Below are 24,580 nucleotides of genomic sequence, written 5' to 3' on the forward strand. Positions count from 1 at the left end.
TGGCCACCTACGCCACGGAATTTCGGCTGCTGGCGCAGGACTTGACCTGGAACGACTCTGCCCTGCGGGACCAGTATCTCGAGGGACTTTCAGACGAGATACTGGATCAGCTGGCCACGTTGGATCGCCCTGCCACACTGGATGCCCTCATCCAACGGAGTCTGCAGATAGACGATCGGTTGGAGGACCGTCGCCAGGCCCGGGGCCGCCGGCACTCCGGGCTCCCGGCGCCGGTGCTTCCCTGCAGTTCCGTGGCCAGAGCTGAGTCATTGGAGGAGCCGATGCAGCTCGGGGCAGCGCGGCCTCGCCTCTCCCCCTCGGAAAAGACTCGGCGTCGGGAGGGGAACCTGTGTCTCTACTGCGGTGGGAGTGGACACTACGCCCGAACCTGCCCTGAGAAACGCCAGCCGCAGGGAAAACTGCCAACCCCAGTAGCCGATGGCCCAGGCTACCTGGGGACCCAAGCATCGCATGATGGGCCCTCACCAGTGGAATTGCAACACCTCATGATACCGGTGCGTCTATACCCCCCCGGTGGGCCCTGGATTCTCACCCACGCTCTGGTGGATTCGGGGGCAACCCGCTCCTATATGGACTCTGCCTTCGCCACTCAGCATCAGGTGCCGCTTCAGAACAAGCCGGAACCAGTACAGGTGGAGGCAATTGACGGACGGCTCCTACGCTCGGGCGCTGTTACTCGGGAGACCCAGCCCTTGGTCCTGTGCTACCAGCAGCACCGGGAGGTGCGAACCCTGGACATTGCCACCATGCCCCGGTTTCCCCTGGTGCTTGGGATGGACTGGCTGGAGTCACACAATGTTCAGATCGACTGGGTCAATCGGACTGTACGCTTCCCAGACCCGGGTTCCCGTGCTCAGTCCGAGTTAGTAGCAGCTGCCCCCATGGGGCAGGCTGTGTCAACGCTCCCTGCCGTGTACCAGGACTATTTAGACGTGTTCGAGGAACAGGGAGCCGACAAGCTGCCGCCTCATCGGTCCTTCGACTGCGGCATAGACCTACAGCCTGGGGCGCCCCTGCCTGTGAGCCGCCTATATTCTCTTTCGGAGCCAGAGCGTGAAGCCTTGCAGGACTTCCTTCGCAAGAACCTGGAACGTGGGTTCATTAGACCCTCTACCTCACCCACTGCCGCTCCTGTACTCTTCGTTAAGAAGAAGTGTGGGGAGCTTCGCCTCTGCCATGACTACCGGGCCCTGAATAAGATCACCATCCCAGACCGGTACCCCTTGCCCCTTATTGCAGAATTGCTGGAGCGGGTGCAGGGGGCGCAGATGTTCACCAAACTGGACCTCCGAGGGGCCTACAACTTGATTCGGATCCGTGCTGGGGACGAGTGGAAGACTGCATTCGGGACCCGGTATGGGCAGTTTGAATACCTGGTTATGCCGTTCGGATTATGCAACGCGCCCGCCGTGTTTCAACGGTACATCAACCACGTGTTCCAGGACTTGCTAGACAAATACGTGGTGGTGTACCTAGATGATATTCTGATTTATTCCCGTGACCCAGCCCGTCACGAGAGTCATGTTCGGTCCGTGTTGCAGCGCTTGCGGGAGCACCGCCTGTACGCCAAGCTCAGCAAGTGCGAGTTCCACCAGCGGTCAGTGGACTTCCTTGGACACCGACTCTCCCCTGACGGGGTGCAGATGGACCCTGGGAAGGTGGCTGCGGTTCGAGAGTGGGCAGCGCCCCGGAACCGCAAGGACTTACAGCGGTTCCTAGGGTTCGCCAACTATTACCGGACCTTCATTGCAGATTATGCTCATCGCACCACCCCATTAACCCGACTGCTGCGCCCCAAGACGCCCTTCTCCTGGGATGAGGAGGCTGAAGTGGCATTTCAGGGGTTGAAAGCCTGTTTCCAGAGGGCGCCGATTTTACAGCACCCTGATCCCTCTCGTCCCTTCGTGGTGGAGACTGATGCCTCCAGTACGGCTCTCGGTGCCATCCTGTCTCAGCAACACGGACCCGATGCGCCACTGTTACCCTGCGCTTACTACTCCCGGCAGCTCCTTCCGGCGGAGTGTAACTATACCGTGTGGGAGCGGGAACTACTGGCCATCAAGGTGGCCTTTGAGGTCTGGCGCCATCATCTGGAGGGGGCACGACACCCGGTGGAAGTGAGAACGGACCACCGGAATCTGGAGTACCTCCAGACCACCCGCAAGTTGAACCAAAGGCAGATCCGGTGGGCGCTGTTTTTCTCCCGGTTCCAGTTCCGGATCCGCTACATCCCTAGCTCCCAAAACCGGAAAGCGGATGCCCTGTCCCGGAAACCTGAGGACGTCACAGACACTGTACAGCAGGCAGTACCGACGACTATCTTACCACCAGCCGCATTCCTGGCCACTCAGGAGGCCAAGCCGCTGCAGGCTCGGGTGCGAGAACAGCAACGGGTCGATGCTTGGGCACAGGAACGGCTCCGGGAACTGTCTGACGGGTCATGCTCTCGATATCCGGGGCTGGCCCTGCACCAGGGCCTACTGCTGCACCAGGGTCGTATATACATCCCACCAGGACCATTGCGGGCTGAGGTTCTCCAGATGTCCCACGATGCCCCAGCAGCAGGGCACTTTGGGCGGTACCGGACCACCCATCTGGTAAGCCGGGAGTTCTGGTGGCCCCGCCTGAAGGCTGATGTGGCACGCTATGTTGCTGGTTGCGACGTCTGCCGGCGGGCCAAGGGTCCTACCGGGCGACCCCCCGGTCTGCTCCAGCCATTACCAGTCCCACCGCGTCCCTGGCACACGGTCTCGCTGGACTTTGTGGTGGACTTGCCCCCATCTCGTCACTGTACCTGCCTCCTGGTTTTCACGGACCATTTCACTAAGATGGTGCACTGTGCCCCCTGCCCGTCCATACCCACAGCTAAGGAAACGGCTCAGCTGTACTTGCAGCACATCTTCCGCCTGCATGGCCTGCCCGAGCGTGTGGTTTCTGACCGCGGCGTCCAGTTCACATCCCACTTCTGGCGAGCCCTGCACCAGACCCTTGGGACGGAGGTCTGTCTATCTTCGGCCCACCACCCGCAGACCGATGGCCAGACGGAAAGGGCAAATGCGGTGCTGGAGCAGTACCTCCGGTGTTACTGCAGCTTTCAGCAGGATGACTGGGTCGATCACTTGCCATTGGCGGAGTTCGCCTACAACAATGCAGTGAACGCCTCCACCCAGCAGACCCCGTTCCAGGCCTCCTACGGCTACCATCCACGTTTGTTCCCGGACGTGCTGCCAGCTTCCGCGGTCCCCGCAGTGACAGACTGGCTTCAGGAGCTTCAGTCCCAGCAACAATTATTGATGGAGCAACTGCGCCAGGCCAAGGACGCATACAAGGCCCAGGCTGACCGACATCGTCAGGAGGGGCCAGAACTCCATGTTGGCGATCGGGTGTGGCTCTCTACCCGTCACCTGCATCCTTCTCGGCCCTCACGAAAGCTGGATGCACGGTTTGCCGGCCCATTCACCATCACTGCGCAGGTGTCGCCGGTGGCGTTTCGCCTCCAGTTACCTCCATCGCTCAAGGTTCACCCAGTATTCCACCGGTCCCTACTTAGTCCAGTCGCCCCGCCCGACGAGTTCCACCCGGACAATCCACGACCGCAGCCAGTTTTGGTTGAGGGGGAGCCTGAGTACGAGGTGGAGCGCATTCTCGACTCACGATACCGCAGGGGGAAGCTCCAATACCTCATCGACTGGAAGGGGTATGGGCCTGAGGATCGTTCATGGGAACCAGCGGGAAACGTCCACGCACCTGCCTGCCTCCGTGATTTCCATGCAACTTACCCCAGCAAGCCTGGTCCGGCCCCTCGGTTGAGGGGGAGGCCTGGGAGGGGGGATGGTGTGATGGCCTGGGAGTCAGACTCTGATGCTGAACCTGAGGGATCCCAGCCTGCACAGGATTCCCCGCCTCCAGAACCAGCTGAGCCGGGGCCAGGGCTTGAGCCTGAAGGATCCCCACCTGTGCTGGATCCCCAGGTGCAGGCATCAGCAGAGTCTGCTCTGGCTCCTGATGGGAGGGAGGACCCATTGCCTGCAGGTGCTCCACTCCCAGCCTCTTCAGAGGAAGCTGAGGCATCCCCTGGGTCCAGTAACCCACCAGCCTCTCCTGAGCTACAGAGGCTCAGGGCAGAGAGGCGAAGGGAGTTAAGTGTCTGCAGGAGGAGTGCTCGCCTCCAGGCCCGGAGGAGAGGCGAGTCTCCGGAGGATCGGGACCGCCCTAAGCATAGGGCCAGATAAAAGCCAGCCAGACCCAGCCCAAGTTGCGTGAGCAACTTAGTTGCAAGCGTGTGCTCAACCTGCAACCTTGTGCCTGAACCTGCCTTGGACCTTGACCTGCTCCCTGCCTTGCTCCCCGCCGGATTGACCTCCTTTGGACCCCTAGACCCAGGACTGGACTTGGACCTCGCTTCATGGACAAACCCTTGGGGCCAGCACACCTTTAAAGGCACTTTGGATATTAACAAAGAGATGAGGATGTTCATTCCTATAAGTAGCTCATGGACCACAATATTCAGAGCCCTCTCAGAAGTTCATTAGCTCCTATGTGCATCTGCTCAAAGTTGATAAACCTCTTTATGACACCAGTGGCATATAAACCAATGGCATTCAGAGGTGGGTCTGTGACAAATCTGGATAACTAGGGTCACTATGACTTCAAAGCAGATCAATGATAGTGGCAAGAAAAAGAGGTCAGAGGTAGAGATAGCTTAACACAGAGAACAAGTCCAGCAACACTCACAGCTTCTTGTACTGACGGTCCTTTCTTAACCTTTCTCATAACGACAGGGCGAATGTATGCAAAAAAAGAGGAACCAATGGATGATACATACAGTGAGAAATTAAATGAAGAAATTTATATGCCCAATAATAAGTTCATTAGCTGTGACAGATCTAGGTTTGCATCCTGCTTTCATTTAGAGAAGCAGAGCTAAACAAAGATGACTATAATAGAATGTGTCATAACTGAACGAGCACATGCTATTGTTGAAGGAATCATAGCCATTAGATCTGCATTCTTATACAATTGTGAAGAATCACATAAATCATCAATCATTTATAAAGTGGCAGGTTTCATTATAGCTACTATTTTATATACAGACTGGGAAAAATTTTGTGATCATGATCATCAGCATTATCATTACAGCCAATTGCATTCGTCTATCTCGGTGCACACCCAGCCCAACTCCCGTGAATTGAATTTGGGAGCCAAATAAGAGCAAGAACTGTTTAGTCACTCGCTCAGTGGGAAGGATTTGGGGTCACCTCCTCACCTCAGCCACAACAGGCACGACCATTTCTCCTCTGCCTTTTACACCAGCAGATCAACTGTGATACAGATGTTGCCAGACACCCAAGCTCTGGCCAGGGTACGTGATGGTGGCCAAAGGCAATTTTCCCATCTGTAACCTTCGTTGCATCATTCCAGTGCCACTGACCTAGGGTTTTCCACGGGGTGGAGAGGGCCTTGCTACCTATATTTGCAGAAAACGAAATTCAGGTGGAATGTTGTATTTAACAGGCCCGTGCACCCTATTCGGCGGAATCCTGAATCCTGATCCAAATTGAGCTGATTCAGGGAGAGCTAGTCTTGGGCCAAGTTGGGCCAAGGCACTTCCAGATTGCCCTGGGTTAGGCCAGGCCACCAGTAGTGATCTAGGAAATCTGTCAGGAAATGGGTCGTCGGGTAGGAAGGCTCCAGGGCTCTGCTTCACAACTGTGTTCCCTACATATTTAAACTTCCCCAAACAGGGCCGCCTTCAGATGTCTTTTAGAAGTAAAATAGTTGCATATTGCCTTGACATCTGCTGGGAGGGCGTTCCACAGGGCGGGTGCCACCACCGAGAAGGCCCTCTGCCTGGTTCCCTGTAACCTCACTTCTTGTAGTGAGGGAACTGCCAGAAGGCCCTTGGAGCTGGACCTCCGTGTCTATGTTACCTTTATGAACAAAGATTTTAGCCAACTGCCTCTTGGAACACACTAATTGGTTTTATCCCTCCAGTAGAGCTTGTGGGCGGCGGGGTGTGTGTGTGCCATTGTTACGGAACTAAATTGATTTGGGGCTCATTTTTGAGTGGAAATTAAGGACTGTGTTGCCCCCACAAAACCATTCTACTTAATTTGCAAACTAGTCCCTCACAACAGCTGTTCCCCTGAGCCTTATTTTTTGACCTTGCTTGCAAATGAGAGAGAAACTTTTACAGTGTTCAGCTTGTTTTATATATATTTTCCCCCTTTTGCAGCTGTAACATATGGACTATAACCATCTGCTGGTAATGGCATTATGTTCTCGTAAATGTCTAAAACAATGTCTAAATATTCTCGTGGGCATAGAGAGCCTTAACTAGTGTTTGTTTACATAATGAGCAGAAAGAGACCTAATCTTTATTCGTGTTTTGAAGCTCTAATTTTTGGCGAATATTGTAATAGATGACAAAAACAAGACAGAGGAATGCCATTATTGCCCTTATGGTGTAGAGTATTCTAGGCCAAAGTTTTTCAAATTTTCTGTCCGGAGGGAACTCTTTCCTTGACGACTTTTCTGTTGTGGAAATGCCGTGAGGTTGCAAAATGTTCTAGAATATGCATTCAGTTTGTGTGGGGCAGTTTGGCATCAGGCCAGTTTGGCCTCATGATCCCTGCACAGGAACCAAGAAGGTGCTCAGAAATCTAGCCAACTTTTGTCTGCAGCACCATATCACAAATAATTTGGGCCATGCCTGTCTTTGAGGGAACTGCAGACACCCTTATTCATCTCATTCTCTTCCCTCAAACACAGTTTTAAAACCTAGGCTGTGAAGAGGAGCAGGAATTATATTTTTGCTTGAAAATTTCCCCTTCCAACAACCTGGTTCAAATACTAAACCATCAGTGGAACCTTGCAAACAAAAGTTAACAATACCCAAAAAACATTTACTAGCCTCCTAAAGGTCTTATAAATTTATTTGAATGCTGTCTACAGAGGAGGGGCATCCCTTCTTCAACAGCCAGTGCAGAAATGCTGGCTCCTACCTCTTAGCAGACTAGTAAAAAATACTTGTCTTCAATCAACTAGGCTAGTGCAAGAGGCACAGAGCAATCCATTCCTTTCTGCTAGCCTGCTGGTTGTAGAGGAAGAGAATTTCTTTTCGCCAAAGTTAGCATGGAACCCGAGTAGAATTCATGCAGAATTCTGTGCAACTAGATTCCAGTTCTCACAGGAAGGAATAACTTTAGCTTCCTGAAAAGAGGTGTAATTTGTCAGATATCATGGTTGCCACAATGTTTGGGAACTCCACAAGTCATTGCTAGTGTACGTATGTAATTATTTTTTAAAAAAGTATACACCCCTTGATTGAAAAAAGAAGAAAAAACACCTCCATGCAGTTTACAAAAAGAAAAAACAATAAACTGATGAAAATTCACAACCATACTTTAAAACATACAAAAGTTACCCGTATTTTTTGCTCCATAAGACGCATTTTTCCCTCCTAAAAAGTAAGGGGAGATGTCTGTGCGTCTTATGTAGCGAATGCATGGTCCCTGGAGCCAAATTGCCCAGGGGGGAAAGGCAGATCCTGCTTTTTCTGTTTTAGAAAGAGCTAAAGGCTATCAAGAGGGAAAGAGAGTGTTGAAAGGAACCCGCTCAACAGCTGATTGCAAGAGATCGGGGAGGGAGATAAAGGAGCTAGCTCCCTTCCTGCCCCGCCCAGGCCCCTTGCACAGTAGTTCCTTTGTGAGGGCTGAAGATCCTGGGAAATTGAGTTTTTCAGCCATTTGGGGCTTTCTGTTACTTTTCCTCTCGCTTTCTATTACTTGCTGGTGCTTACTGGTTTGCTTTCTTCTTGCTTCCTATTACCTACTGGTGCTTACTGGTGCTTACTGGTTCGCTTTCCTCTTGCTGGTGCTTACTGGTCGGTACTGGTTTGTACTGGTGCTCACTGGTTTGTACTGGTTTGATTTCCTCTTGCTTCCTATTACTTGCTGGTGCGCACTGATTTGTACTGCTGCGTACTGGTTTGTACTGGTGCTTACTGGTTTGTACTGGTTGGCTTTCTTCTTGCTTCCTATTACCTGCTGGTGCTTACTGGTCTGTACTGGTTTGTACTGGTGCGTACTGGTTTGTACTGGTGCTTACTGGTTTGTACTGGTTGGCTTTCCTCTTGCTTCCTATTAGAGTAAGGTTTAGTAAGTTTGCGTAAGTTAGTATGTTTGCGTAAGTTAGTAAGTTTGCGTAAGTTAGTATGTTTGCGTAAGTTAGTATGTTTGCGTAAGTTAGTATGTTTGCGTAAGTTAGTATGTTTGCGTAAATTAGTAAGTTTGCGTAAGTTAGTATGTTTGCGTAAGTTAGTATGTTTGCGTAAGTTAGTAAGTTTGCGTAAGTTAGTATGTTTCCGTATGTTAGTATGTTTGCGAAAGTTAGTATGTTTGCGTAAGTTAGTATGTTTGCGTAAGTTAGTAAGTTTGCGTAAGTTAGTAAGTTTGCGTAAGTTAGTAAGTTTGGGTATGTTAGTAAGTTTGCGTAAGTTAGTAAGTTTGCGTAAGTTAGTATGTTTGCGTATGTTAGTAAGTTTGAGTAAGTTAGTATGTTTGCGTAACTTAGTAAGTTTGCGTAAGTTAGTATGTATGCGTATGTTAGTAAGTTTGCGTAAGTTAGTATGTTTGCGTAAGTTAGTAAGTTTGCGTAAGTTAGTAACTGAGTAAGTTAGTAAGTTTGCGTAAGTTAGTAAGTTTGCGTAAGTTAGTAAGTTTGTGTATGTTAGTAAGTTTGCGTAAGTTAGTAAGTTTGCGTAAGTTAGTAAGTTTGAGTATGTAAGTAAGTTTGCGTAAGTTAGTAAGTTTTAGTAAGTTTGAGTAAGTTCGTAAGCTTACTGGTTCGCTTTCCTCTTGCTTCCTATTACTTGCTGGTGCATACTGGTTTCTACTGGTGCTTACTGGTTTGTACTGGTTTGCTTTCCTCTTGCTTCCTATTACTTGCTGGTGCTTACTGGTCTGTACTGGTTTGTACTGCTGCTTACTGGTTTGTACTGGTTGGCTTTCCTCTTGCTTCCTATTACTTGCTGGTGCGTACTGGTTTCTACTGGTGCTTACTGATCTGTACTGGTTTGTACTGGTGCTTACTGGTTTGTACTGGTTGGCTTTCCTCTTGCTTCCTATTACTTGCTGGTGCGTACTGGTTTGTACTGGTGCTTACTGCTCTGTACTGGTTTGTACTGGTGCTTACTGGTTTGTACTGGTTTGCTTTCCTCTTGCTTCCTATTACCTGCTGGTGCTTACTGGTCTGTACTGGTTTGTAAGCAATGCTTTCCCCCCTTTGTAAAAGCTGCACAAATCTGAACTGATCCTCAAAAAAGCAGGGCTTTTCCCTTTGCAAAAAAAGCTGCAAAACTGTGAGCTGATTCTAAAAAAAACAACCATGGGTTTTAGAGGGGGAAAACCAGAAAAGTATTTTTTTTTTTCTTGTTTCCTCCTCTAAAAACGAGGTGCGCCCTATGGTCCGGAGCGTCCTATGGAGCGAAAAATACGGTAAAATACTAAAACAGATAAATGGAGATCTTCCTACTAGGAATGAGTGAACCTGACAGTTTTGGTTTCTCCCAATTTCCCATTTCACTAGTCTTCAGTTCTTTCAACATAAGTTTGCATTTTTTTTAAAAAAAAAAGGTTCTCGTGAAAAATCACCCGTAGTTTAGTGTAAATTTTTGCTAATATATGCATAATATTCATAATTTTGCAAAGCAATTGCCTCTAATATAATATTGGATTATTAATGCCGTGAATCCCTCCATCGTAGGCTCAGTGTAAATAAACCATATATCATAAAGACACCACAGTCTCCACTGTGCCTCATTTCCCAAAAGAATCACAGACCCTGGGTAAGTGTGCCTAGCACACCTGGAAACTTGCACCACTCAGAGATTGGAGTGCCTTGCAACAATAAGTATTTTTGTACACATTGCTTTACCTGGAGAACAACACTGAAAATTTGGAGGTGTGCAAATCTTAAAGGATGGCTGTGTTTTCATCTGCATATTGTTTGGAAAAGTGTGGATTAGGAAGTTTCTCCTTTCATTGTGATCTGAATCAAATCCCCATCCTCACCCCATATCTTCTTCCTGTGGGCTCCAAGTTCAAGCATTATCTCTGCTCTGGACCATTTAACAAATAGCAGACAACTCCCCCAATTGTCTTTAAATGCAGTTATTATAATAATAATAAAAAGATTAAAACCTGCAGTAAACTTTACTTTCCGAAGAGCTCATAATTTCAACAACCTACCAATTATTAACAAGGTAGCTGAGACCGTGTTTGGAACAATCAATAATCTTTCCTCGGGTTTATGATGTTTTTTGCTGAACCAATGCGCTCCATATTTTTACAGCAGAGTGACATTTTGTTATTTTTCACAAGTTATTTAACATTTTCAGGGAGGTTATGAACTTGCCAAACATTTTACCAGCTTTTAGGAAGTCTAAACTAATCAGGTTTTATATGCAAATGTCCTCATAAACCATTAGTTGTATACCATTTCTCTTTGATTTGAAGTGGAGAAAAGTCTATTTAGAATCCAGGCTTTTTGTAGAAGGTTAGTGTTTTTATATTTTACAAGCACATTGCTGCCATATAGTCTCTGTAATACATAAGCAGAGATTACTGGCACTCAATCCCGTGGCTCGCGCAGAATCTAGTCCCTGGCAAGAGAACTCTGACTCTGTGCCAAAGAATGCCGACCATGTAATGGTTCTTATAAATCTTTATTTTTAACCTGGACTCAGATGGGGCAACCCTTCAAATCATAGGTGCCAAGTGGGAGGAGGGCAGGAGTCACAGCCCCTTCAAGATTTCTCATGAAAGGGCCGCCCCCAAAGTCCTGCAGCAGCTGTGAATGCACACCGAGGGGCGTCCACACGACACATCAGTATGCCCCATGGCATGCGCGAGTAACATCAATACACTGTGGGGCATGGGTACGCACTGCGAGTATGCCACAGGGCATGCTGACATCACTCACGCATGCCACGGGGGGTGCTGACATCATGCGCGCATGCCACGGGGCGTGCTGACATCATGCGCGCATGCCATGAGGTTTGCGAACACGACGTGCTGACGTCACACGGCCCTGGGCCCCCTCAATTGCAGGGGGAAGGCAGTGCCATTGTTTCAAATGGAGGACTTGCCTCGTAAAGGAGGACACAAGACCACCCTGTTTCTTTAGGATCTGGTTCTCCAATACTGGATTGCCTAAATAAATGCTCGGTGGTGCCTCCCTGGTCTTTGCTACAGCATTCTCACCACCCCTGACATCTCCAGCTGCAAAAAAGGGCCTCTCCTATTGTCCTTTGTTCTCTGAGAGTCCCACAGAAAATCCCTCAGTGCACTTGAGGGCCAGTGAAACTGAAAGCAAAAACAACTTCATGCCGTTCTGTTGACACAGTCATAGCATATTATCAAAGTCTTGCTTTTTTAAAATTGACTTCACAGGGAATTGAGCATTAATGCATGCAGCACGGCTGGTGGAATTCTACTCATAGAATGTTTCCATGGAGTTCACGTGGGGTATACTCGTGTGGAATAATGGAGCGAGTTTCCTGTATGCCATTTATGGTCCTTTCCCTTTAAAACTGACACCAGGAAAGAAGCATGAGCCAGTTGACAGAGGAAGTTAAGGATAATCTGTGGAATACACCATCAGTATTCAGCCTTCCCACATGCACATTTTCGTTTTTACCAAAAAACCCTCCGAGCTGGTGGGGTTTCCTCGTGGGTGTATTCTGCAACATGTCGTTGATGCAATAATAGTGTGTAAGTGTGGAGTTTCTATTGGATCATCTGTACATCATTCAGCTTTATATTAGTTGTTCTGCTACAATTCCCAGAGTTCCCTGAGAACTGTAACTCCAGAACGAACTACAATCCCCAGGATTCTTTGACCGAAAGCATGACTTTTTGAAGCGACACGATATTGCCTTAAATGTATATTGCACAGAAAGGGCTGGTGACACTCGTCACCTTTCAATTCCCCAAGGAAACAAATAAAAGAAACTTGAGAATAGCTTTCTATATCTGTCCAGAAGCCAGAAAAGAAAAAGAAAAACCATTCCTCTCCTGTGTGTGTACACAGTTAGATGTGCAATCTCCAACTTTCAATCACTTTCATACCTTTTGAGTTTAAAAGAAGATGAAGGAACAATCCTTAAACGGTACCTTTTGGTTTCAAGATACTATGGGAAAGTAGCAAATTGAGAAAGAAGAGACCTGTTGATGGCCACAGAGAAAGGAAAGTAAACAAGAAAGAAGTCATTTCTACTTAAGACAGTCCTTGTGTCAAAGGATACAGGATTTATCCTCACCCCTGCTCCTTTTATGACAATGCACCTGAACATGAAAATAAAGAAAATATGGGGAAATGTAAATCCATCACTATTTAGCACTGCGTGGTGAACAAAATATTATTCCATTCTCCCCCAAGGGCCACAAAAATAGAAACAGAGGAAGCATGAAAATATGGTGTGGCTCTGTGAAGCAGAGACCACCGACTTTTTGTGCTGGCACATTTAGAATGCTCATAAAGGGTTGGGAGCTCCGACTACAAAATGGCTGACGTTGTGATATGGGGTGACACAAAATGGCTGCCACCTCTGAAAAAGCAGAAAACATGACAGGGCCACAAAGTGGTGCAGGCACGCTCCATAAATGGGGGGAATGGCACCTATATTGGCCTCCGCTGCTGCACTTGATCACAGTCAGAAGTTCTCTCAACCTGTTCAGAATGGAAGTGAGACATCCAATGAAGTGTGGCCATGTTTAAGGTGGCATGTTCCATGTAGAAAAGGACACATTTAGCCAATTAACACTATATCCTTATTCATGCCTTAGGTGATAGAATGGAACTTCCTGATAAGTTCAGTGGTGATTCATGCTGGAGTCTCCCTTTGAAGGTCCTTTCTTCAGTGGTGATCAATTTATCAGTAACAGGGTGATCTGGAGAGCTGTAAATATCTGCCCACTGGTTTCAGAATGCTGCTGTTTCTGATGTCAGATTTGCATCCATTTATCTGTTTGCATGGAGAGTGGCTTGTATACATAGGAAATTGCCCCCAAAGAATGACCGCTCCCCGCATCAAACGGGTGCGCATTTTGCGTGGTCGCGAGTAGCCTCCTGAGATCACGGTGCAGCTCCTGGCAGTTGGGTCTGGCACCACCTTCCCAGGTTGGATACCTGTGGTCTCCACCCACTCAAGCAGCCGCCCAATCCCTGCTGTGAAGGTGTTGCCGGGGGGATTGGCCAGGTAGAAGGAGGGATTAGTCAGTACACACAATACGAGTTGAGCCACAACTGGGAAGCGGCCGTTGGATTCAGAGCTTCCCCACTCCCCACTCCCTCATTTGACATTTACTATGCAGGTTAACCATTTCATTTCCACAGCCACACAGGCACGCAGGCGCTGCTATGACAAGGTCGCTGTTGAAGAGCCAGAAAGGACTTTCCCTGCATTGGCAAGTTTCGCCTTTCCCGTAGCAATTCGTCACAACTTTGGCGGTTGCAGGCCTTGGGCGGAATCCTTTAGTCATCTACAAAATGGAGGGTGGGTGGGGCGGTGACCCCCACCCCAATTGTGGCGGCGATAACAGGGTTTCCGTTAAAGGGGTCTCAGGGGGAGGCATTGGCTCATACGCCCAGAGGTCGTCATTGCCCTCCCCCTCCAGCGGCGGCGAACGGGGGTGGAGGTGGGCTATCTGCTTGAACATATGTTCTCCAGAGCTAGCCCACTCCCCACACATGCTGGATAACCCTGAAATTATCCCTGGGAAGGATAAACGCCCAATGCCTGAGCCAAGGTCTCCCTACATCTGAATATTAATAAAGTTGTGGCCAATTTAATCCCATAGAACGTAGTCACGTGTCGTTATTTCCCTCAGGGGCTGCCCGGGGTTCGGGGGACTCCGCCTGGCCGCGAAAATGTAAGTGGTGTGTGCTTTCTCTCTCCCCACTCCCAGATTTCATGCAAAAGACTGGCAAGTGCAGATGCCCCACAGTGAATGAACACTTTACCCCATATCAAGAAAATGTACATATTCCGATCTGAATCTCATGCTCCTAATATCTTCCCCTCACCTGCAATATTGAACACTTTTTTCAGTAACTAATGAGTTTTTTCCCTTAGACATTTTGTAAGTTTCTGTAAGTTTCATCCTTGCTTTGTCCACAGTTCCTTTGTAGTTTATCAATGCAGGAGTGAATCTTGTCTCATTTCTTTCGCAACTGTGGGAATGAGTTCATTTTAGCCCATCCGTTCAATCTTCTGAAGCTTGATGATATTTTTGACTGTGACTCTGCGTTCCTTTAGCAAACTGTCATATTCATCTTTTCCCCTTGGGAAATCTACCACTGTTATTGGCGTTTCTTCATTCTCCTCCACTGAGAACAGTAAGCTATATAGAATTAATCTGCATTTGTAAAAGACATACCTATCGCTTTTTTCCCTTCTGTGCCATAGGCATGCTTTTGTAAGATCATTGTATTCTTCCCCAATGTCTTTCCCCTGTCTTATTGGCCCACTTCCTAACCTCCTCTTTCACTGCATGGGAAAATGCAAACTTTACTCAAGACACCGAAAATTGTACTAAGGCAACATTACATTATATCTTATACGATTTAACATTACAGAATCCCTTGAAATTCACTGCGGGTCACAGAACCAAAGTAGTATCTTGTTGCAAATTCTTTAAAAATCTATGACTGAGGCAAGGCAAATCCTAACATTAAAAAGCGACAAAGATGCAGGCCTATAGCTGACCCACATAAGTATGGGGCGAGGAATTCACTGAGTTTGTCTAATTCACGTTTCCTGAACCAGTACACCAACTGCCACCCCCCAGTTAAAATTATCGTAAGATAATAGTATCAATACAAGCTTCAAAAATCATTCGAAAATAGCATTAAACACCAACTAAAAACAAGGTGCGCCAAGGACTAAAATATACTGGGTGGTATTCAATTCTAGTCATACTCAAGAGTAGACCCATAAAAATTAATGGACATAAAGAAAAATGCAAATCATACAATACAAACACAATCACAAAAGAAAAAAAGATAACAACCCCCCCAAAAAAACAGCAAAAAAATAAATAAATAAAAACAATGACTCCCCGTCATTTGTATATCGTTTCCCTCTACGTTTTAACATTTCTTACTTTTCCTCACCATACAATACAACCATCTAGCAAAATGCATCAATCTATCATATAATATACTATCCATCTGTATATTCCCTTATGTATCTCATTCTAGACAAATCACCAATTCCGTTTTTATACCTTCTTTAATCAAGTAATCCTCCACATATTTCCACTCGCTTTTGATTTTTTGTTTTGTGACATTTCTAATCACTGCTGTCATCTTTGCTAAATTCATATATTCTACTAATTTAATCTGCCAATCCTCAATTGTTGGGATTTTCTCCCCTTTCCAATTTTGAGCAATCAACATCCTCGCTGCTGCACATGCATATAGAAAGATATTTCTCCTATTTCCCGGGATATTCTCAGGGATCAAGCTTAAAAGGAAGGCTTCTGGCTTTTTCTCGAACGTCACTTTCAACATTTTTTTCATTTCATCATAAATCTCGCTCCAGAATTTAGCAACCTTTATACATTTCCACCAACAGTGGAAATAACTACCTATGTATATTTGTGTGTGAATGTATTTTTTTAAAAAATATTTTGAAATAAAGATTATTTATATTTTTTAAAAAAATTAATGGACGTAAATGACATAGTGTTTTAGAAAGTCTGACTTAGGATCGTTCACCTTTAAATGTGAACTGTATCAAATTCCCACCCCATCCTGTTTGCAAGTTACCTATGGCATGGGCATTTGGCAAAATGGTGGGCATCAGATAAGGGCTGTCCAAGATGATACAGGAAATTTCCCCAATAAAGACAACTCTGTATTTAGCATTAATGTTCCCAGTCGCAGTGGCCTGTCTTGGTGCCTTATTAGTTTTAATGAACATTGTCGTTTTGTTTTCATCTTTTAACACACACGCTCTCATTTTATTCTGTAAACCTAATTAGGTCCAAAACTGCCTGCTCTGATCTCAAGATAGCTGTTGAGAAAACCCAAGTTTTAAAAAATTCATTTGTTTTCAAGCATTTACCTCCCCTGATACATGAGCTGGAGCACCATTCTCTCAGTCCTGCATTTTTGCTTTATAGCAAATAAAAATCCTGTCGTAAAGCATTCTCTTTACCAGGGATTGTGCCAAGATTTGCGGAAAGATTAAAGCAATATATACCAGAAGAAGAAGAAATACAACCAATATACATGGAGTCTTTTTGTTCAGTGCTATCCAAGATTCTATTGCCAAGAATCATTTGAAGACTGCAATATTAGAATATTGCTACGCACAGTTCCTTGGAAAGAAGTCCCATGGAACTCAATAGGCCTTACTTCCGAGTCAACATGCATAGGGTTGTTCTGAATATTGTCCCTAGACACTGCCATATCTTTTGTGAACCTCCTCTAATAAATTGAATGTTTTGAAACAATTGACCTACGCATCACAATGTCAATAGGCGTCCTAAATGGACGGCAAAGATTTCAACATCTCTCAGGGTCTGTGATTTTCTTTTCTTAAAAGGAAGAGCATCGGTCTCCAGTATTAAGCACAGTTCTGCTGTGTAGCCTCTTGTTTTCCATAGAGGATTTATGACATACACAGAACTTATTGTGTTAGAGTATCATTTGTGTCAGGGACCAGGCTGAGGAGGGTTGCACTGGGGAGGAATGGTGGGAGCCACCCTCTCCCTCTGCTCCTGAATCTTACCAGGGGCAGGAGGACAGTATAGATTTAGAACAGTGGTTCGCAGAGGGGCATAGTTCAGAAGGCAGAAGCTGGGAAATACTGGATGGGGAACAGCTAGGAGAAGAAACACTGGAAGTGAAGAGGGTTAACAGATTCACAGTCGTTGGACAGCATTCCTCCGCTCTCCCCAAGGTCGAGAAGACCTCAAAAAGTCTAATAATAATAATAATAATAATAATAATAATAATAATAATAATAACCCTTCCCCGCCAAACCGGGCTCAGGGCAGCTAACACCAATAAAATCATAACAAAAACATAAAACAGTTCATTAAAATACAGATTAAAATACAATTTAAAACTAAATCTAAACTTCAGCCTCATTTTTAAGTAGCCCACCAACCACCCCAAAAGAACGAAACATCAGGGTTAAACTGAAACCAACCCAAAGGCTAGGTGGAACAGCTCCGTCTTGCAGGCCCTGCGGAAAGATGCCAAATCCCGCAGGGCCCTGGTCTCTTGTGCCAGACTGTTCCACCAAGTCAGGGCCAGTACTGAGAAGGCCCTGGCCCTAGTTGAAGCCAACCTAGCATCCTTGTGGCTCGGGACCTCCAACAAATTATTATTTGAGGTCCTTAAGGTCCTACCTGGGACATACCAGGAGAGACGGTCCCTTAGAAACCGCAGAGGGTACAAGCTCAGTTGAAAGATGTAGGAGTGACGGAGGGGTTAGATTAATAGGGACAGGGGTGTGTGTGAGTCGATTCCCCGAAGCCGATTCCCCGAAGCCTGACACATTTGTTGGCTATTACAAATTTTGTTGCATGTGAACTCTGGAACAGGCACTTAGAGGCAAAGGGGTAAATTTTGTCCAGTTTCTCTTTCTTTCATGTCACCAATAGGGTTATGACCTAAACCCATGCATCCTTACTCTGAAGTGAGCGCTGTGTTCAGTTTTGCTTAATCACAGGAGAGTAAGGTTTCAGTTGTCATTTCATCTAAGGAGGATTAGGGAACTGGTCCTCATAAGGATCCAATAAAAGTCTTACACTGGAAGCATTACAATGCATAGGTCAACCTGATACCCTCCAGATGTGCATTCAGCCCCAGATAACATGGACAATTGTCAGGGATTATGGGTTAGTCCAAAAAAATATATCTGGAGGGTAAAATTTGAGCTGCCTTCCTGCCTCTGGCCAAAGCCTCACTTATGGGGGTCAGTTTGTTAAGGGTGGCTTGGAACTGTAAGCCTGAAAGGGTTAAACTACAGTGCCCAGAATTCCTTTAAGGATTTATAGTAGGACCACCTATGGGCTCTAAAATATTGCACCAATTTAAATAGAGCAATTGCTAGAATCCCTAGAATGACAATGAATCTGGAATGTTGCTATTTTTATTGACTTAGATGAAAACATAAATAAATGCTATCATGCACTACCGACATGCGCTGCAGGAGTTGTCTGTACTCAGTACTGAAGGGTAAAAGCCATAGCTATGGTACAAGAATGGGAGACTCAAATGCACAAATGAGCCGTTAACGCTAAATCAACCAATGCATTTGGACCAAAGAAGGCAGACAAAATATGGAACAGATTTAACAAAGGTGTGTTTATAAATAGCAGTCCTGGCATTGCTTGCGAATTCTGAGAAACCCCAATAAAAGAGAGCAGTTTTGAAATCAGTAGTTAAAAGCAGTGTGGATTTGAAAGGTTCTGTCTGCCATCTTGATTCAAAATGGCATCCAATCTGGACAGTTCTGCAAGCTTCCCCAGCTTAAAATGACTGGAATTCCCTTCTTCCTTCTGTACCTGCTGAACTCTTCCTTCCAGCAATGATCCACAGCTATCACAGAATCATAGAGTTGGAAGGGACCTTGTGGGTCATATAATCCAACCCACAGCAATGCAGGGATTTTTTGTCCAATGTAGGGCTGGAACCCATGACCCTCAGATTAAGAGTCTTGTGCTCTATCAACTGAGCTATCCCAGCTATGCCTTGCTAGAATAGCCAAGACACCTGAAACCTCTACAATGAAGGTAAACGATAAGGTAAACCTATGTTGTTTTCACCCAAACTTCCACCCTCAAGATCTGACTTCTTTTGTAACCAACTGAGCCACTGCAAAAAGAAATGGCTCTACAGATTGCTCAGCTTCTTATTGTTTCACAAGGGACTTTGTGACAGCCTAGTAAAGGAGCAGAATTATGGTGACAATAAAAGTAAATGTAAATGATGCTCATGAGAAATGCCTTTACATTCCAATATTTCCAGTGCCGTTAAACTGCTTGCGACTCTCCGGTATGACTATTCACAGAAATTAAAGCATGCTTATGTTTCCTGCCCAGAAGCAAATGTCATCTGCCTGGTCTCCTCCACAGCTCAGTGGTGGAGCTGAAGGTTTGGCAGCAGAAAAGTGCTGGTCTCAGAGCCCCTGGCATTTCCAGGTTTAGGTCATGATGATGACAAAGACCTCTGCTGGAGAGCCAATACAAGCCAGTAGAAGTGACTCCAATCAGAATAGATCTAATATTATGTAGATGAACAAATAAACTGACCTGGTATTGAGCCAGATTCCCAGGCACTTAATATAGTTTTTTCTTAAAATTTGCCCCTCTTTTATGGATTAGAGCAGGGGTCAGCAAACTTTTTCAGCAGGGGGCCGGTCCACTGTCCCTCAGACATTGAGGGAGACCGGACTATATTTTGGGGGAAAAAATATATGAACGAATTCCTATGCCCCACAAATAACAGAGATGCATTTTTAATAAAAGGACATATTCTACTCATGTACTGTAATAACACGCTGATTCTCGGACCATCTGCGGGCTAGATTGAGAAGGCGATTGGGCCGCATCCGGCCCCCGGGCCTTAGTTTAGGGACCCCTGGATTAGAGGCTCAGAGTTATCCTGCAGCAAAAAGAAAACATTCTCTCCTACATCCATCGTACTTGGTAGTCTACTTTATACAAGGCTGGCCCACCCATGAGGCGAACTGAGGCAGTTGCTTCGGGTGGCAGAATGCCAAGGGGCAGCGCCTTGATGTGTGCCCTGCCTGCCCCTGCCACCACCCCTTGAAAAATGAGGAGAAACAACAGCAGAGGTTTCTGGTGAGATCTTGTGGAACTCTCGCAAGATTTCATCACTGCCACTGCTTCTTCTCACTTCTCCAGAGCCGACCCCAGTAAGTTTCTTTTCTGGAGCTCCTAAGACCTAACCATGAAGTTTTAATAGGAGCTCTGCTTGAATAGAAATCTAGGACGTCATGTCAAGGGGCCTTCCATGTACTTAACTGCCCCCCCTCCTCCAACCTGCAATTAAGTTTGTCTGAAGTTCAAATGGCATCCAAAACGAACGTGTCATTGTTGGACTTTGTTTCTCAAGCAATCCCTCACAGATCCCTCCGCAAATAGCTTGTCCTTCCAAGATTACTTCTCCCAATAGCTCCCCTGCTTGCATTTGCCCTGAATTGTTTGTTCCCAAACACCCAACACCCAACAAAAGGAAGAAACCTTACTTTACTAACAGAGTCACTAATTCCATCTCTAAGCAAAACAGAAGTATAACATTTAAGGTAAGATGTTGAGCTGGGTAGCTGGTGCTCAAGCAGTAGGCAACTCGCCTGTGCCACCTCAGTCACTCAGTTAAAGCTGTGGTTCTTCTAGGAAATTGTAGACTCTAGTTAGGCTGGTTGACATAGTTTCTATATGGTTATTTCTCTATGCTTTCATCAGGAGTGGCTACCTGGTGGCTCTCCATAGGTTGCTGAAGTAGAACTCTCCTTAGGTGTGATGGTGTCAGGGGCTGGGCAGAGGAGGAATGGTGGAGATCACCTCTCCAGCCTGACCCTTCCAGAGAAGAAGAAGACAGTTCAGAATTACAACAGGGGTTTGAGGGAGCTCACAGCTCAGAGGAAGATGAGGGGGAAAGTTGGGAAATAATGGAGGAGGAGAAGGAGGAGGAGGAGGCAGAGCCGGAGCAGCTGGCCGACACGTTATCACTAGAAAGCATTCCAGACCCACCATCTCCCAGAACCCGGCAAGCCTTAAAAGTAGGAGAGCAGAATTACCAACGATTGATGAGTGGCAGACGAAGATGGCGGAATATGCTGAACTTGCAAAACTGACTGGCAGGGTCAGAAACCAGGACGACTTGAGGTTTCGAAAAGAATGGAGTAAATTTGTGGAGTACCTAAGATTGAATAGAGGAAGTTTGAAGACACTGGTAGGATTGGAATAAACCTTTGACATAGATTAATATGGAGGAATAAAAACTGTGCGATAAGATTGGACTAGAAAACCTACTGACGTGGGGGAGGGAAGTCATAACTCGGTGGAGTAATGGTTGAATATAATTTGTGTTAGATGCTGAATTGATTGATTGTATATTTGAAAAATAATAAAAATTTAATAAAAAATAAAAATAAAAGTAGGAGAGCAAAGAGCTCGGAGACAGATGGCCCTAAGTGGCAACCGTAGGGGTGGTGGTGCTGTTGATGAATGAGGAAGTGAGAGAAAAGGGAGGTGGAGACTCACTCGGGACAATGTCATTATTCCAAGAGGCTGCATTCTCAGGCCTCTCTCTGTAAATATTGAATAAAAAGCAGATGGTTAGGACTTTTTCTTGTCATATCCGTTCCTGGCAACCTGCTGTTGGGGTTGGTTCCTCTGCCGCCTGACAGATGTGTGGATGAGGCTTATGGGGAGGGCCATCGTTTCCCCATTCTTGCTCTACAAGTAAAGTGTGGTACGGATAATAATAATAATAATAATAATAATAATAATAATAATAATAATATTATTATTATTATTATTATTATTATTATTATTATTATTATTATTATTATTTGTACCCCACCCATCTGACCGGGTCCCTCCAGCCACTCTGGGCGGCTTCCAACAAATATTAAAATGCATTAAATATTTGCAGGATCACCCTGGAAATCTTCTGCATTGTCTAGATCACCAACACGGCTTCCGGTAGTGGTGTGAAAGACGCCCTCCAGTTGCATTGGCAATCCATGTGTAGAACCATGTGCCACAGCATGGAGACAGTGCCAAGCATAAGCTAATTCAGTTGCTCTCCATGTGGCTGGGGTTATACATTATGTTCTTTTAGCAGGCCATGCTTAGGCGATCACACTTTTATTCTGATCAATGGCAACTTAACATATGCTTTACTTTAAATTGCATAGATAAATCTTGATAGGGTGCCACAGCAATTAGGTGTGACATGAGCTGGCTTTGCACCGTTCGTTTAACACCTTCAAGTCGATGCTATTGATCAGCTGCTGAAAGAATTCGTTCCATTTTCTTCTCTTTCTATCAGGATCTTGTTAGCGGGTGGCCTTCAGTTCACTATGCTGCCAGGGAAGCCTATTGAACTCATGCCAAAATGGGAGAGTACACAAGGTCATATTTCTTCAATGTGTTTTGTTATGACAGACGACTCACACCAATTTCACCGGCTTTAATATGTCACTGTCTTACAAACTGAATTGCTTTCTGACTGGTTTAAGTTAAGCGACAGATGAGTGGGTGCGAATTTGGCTTGAGTTCTTGTCTGGGCGATTTTCTTTAATGTTCTTTGTGTGCCAGTTCTTTGTGTATGTAGTAGGTATCATAACCGTTTCTCGTAAACTCTCGTGTCCAACTGAATTGGAAAAACTCTTGCAGGCTGTAGCGCAATTTAATTGTGCAGAATGTATCAAATGCAATTAAAAGAATCAAATAATGACTACATTACATCATATTAACAACTCCGTGTATTCGTTTTGGGAGGAATACAGGTGCTTTGAAAAAGGCATAAAACCATTGACCAAAGACCAATCCTATGATAAGAAAAACACTTTCTTGTACTATGAAGAGTAATTGAAAGCAAAATTCATAATCCTATTATATTTGTCAATGGCTAGGTGCTTTCCTTAGTCTGGTAGTATGCCAAACTATCCCCCACCCCCCAAAAAACAGCTAGTGGCATCAATGCTTGTACTAGATGGTTTTTTATTAACACTTCAGTACTTCTATTTGGTTTTACCTTTGAAGAACAAAGCAACTTTGAAGTACAAAGAAATAAGAAGAAGAAGAAGAAGAAGAAGAAGAAGAAGAAGAAGTATTTTCCCTCACCTTGTTGGTGCAAAAAACAAAAACAAAAAAAGAAATAGAAAGGAGAATTTCCTGGATGCCAAAATCCAAGCTTGGGTCAACTATTCTTTGGTGAGAGGACTTCATCAGAAATTTAAAATCACAACACATACCTTCTATGTTTCTTCCAAAGTTTCCCTCTTCCCCGCCATAGAAAAATACCACACAGTTGTTAAGTTAAATATTATTCGTTTGCAAACTCTCCAAAGGACAGATTCATGTCATATGGAGGAGGGAGAAAGGTTGTTTTCTGCTGCTCCAGAGAAGCGGACACGGGGCAATGGATTCAAACTACAAGAAAGAAGATTCCACCTAAACATTAGGAAGAACTTCCTGACAGTAAGAGCTGTTCGACAGTGGAATTTGCTGCCAAGGAGTGTGGTGGAGTCTCCTTCTTTGGAGGTCTTTAAGCGGAGGCTTGACAGCCATCTGTCAGGAATGCTTTGATGGTGTTTCCTGCTTGGCAGGGGGTTGGACTGGATGGCCCTTGTGGTCTCTTCCAACTCTATGATTCTATGATTCATGTGCTTTTCCATACAGCATTCAGAAAAAGTTGCACAGGCAATAAAAACTTGGCTTAAATACAAAGTGGTGAAAGTTCCTAAATTATTGGTATAGGAACTCATGAGTGGCTTGTGAGAGCCATGTGGTCTGAGCTGGAGCAACCAGCTCAAACCCTTTCACACGTTGAGCTTCTCAGGTGGAGGACAACAAAGAATTGATAACCTACTTTTTCTCAAGGTGAATGGAAGTGGACATAGCTAGCCTGGCAGGACAACCTCCTCTATGTTATAAACCCCTTTGTGTGTTAGACTTCAGCATGTTAGTTATATGAGGCTGGTTATCCAGACTCTTTAAGTAGGTGCATGTTGCTCTATTACTCCTTCTACACTAGTACCACCAAAAGAGGGAGGATGAGTCTATTGGCCACTTCCTCTCCCACACACCCCATTCTCTGTTCTTGCAGCCTCCCATATGTAGGGGACAGAACCTCTGGAATGTAGAGCTGGCTAAGGACTAGGAAAACCTGTCAATTTCAGTTTCTTTGGGTTTCTCATTTTCCCTATATTAAATTCAGTTCTATGCACTTCTTTATCAGTTTGCGATTATTTAAAAAGAAGTCCTCGTGACAATTCATCAATGTTTCAGTGTACACGATGAACATTTTTATGACATTTTGTACATGATGAACATTTTTATGACATTTTGACTAACATACACGTTTTTGCAAAACAATTGCCCTTAATATAATGAAACTTTATTTTCACTGAGGTATGCACTTTACCCTAGCACTGGAGAAGTCAGAAGTATGAATTTCAAAGGATGTCTGTGTATTTGGTTCAGATGGGGGGCGGCAAATCTGGAAATTTACTTTTAAATGCAAATTGTTTCTAAGCATGAATAAGCATGAATACCGTCCTCACCACACCACCTTATCACCTGCTGCCCAACACACCTCAACAGTGTCCAGTAGGAAACACACACTTTGCCCCCCCCCCACATGCTTTGCCCCCTCAGGCCCATCTCCACAGGGCAGGTGAGCAAGCAATGCTCTGTTTTCTTTTGTGCGGTCAAAGAGAAGATGGGTGCCGGAAAAAGCAAAACTGAGGGGAGGGATGGAGGGAGACTTCAGGTAGAGA

This window comes from Lacerta agilis, chromosome 12 (assembly GCF_009819535.1).
Source record: "Lacerta agilis isolate rLacAgi1 chromosome 12, rLacAgi1.pri, whole genome shotgun sequence".
Classification (NCBI taxonomy): Eukaryota; Metazoa; Chordata; class Lepidosauria; order Squamata; family Lacertidae; genus Lacerta; species Lacerta agilis.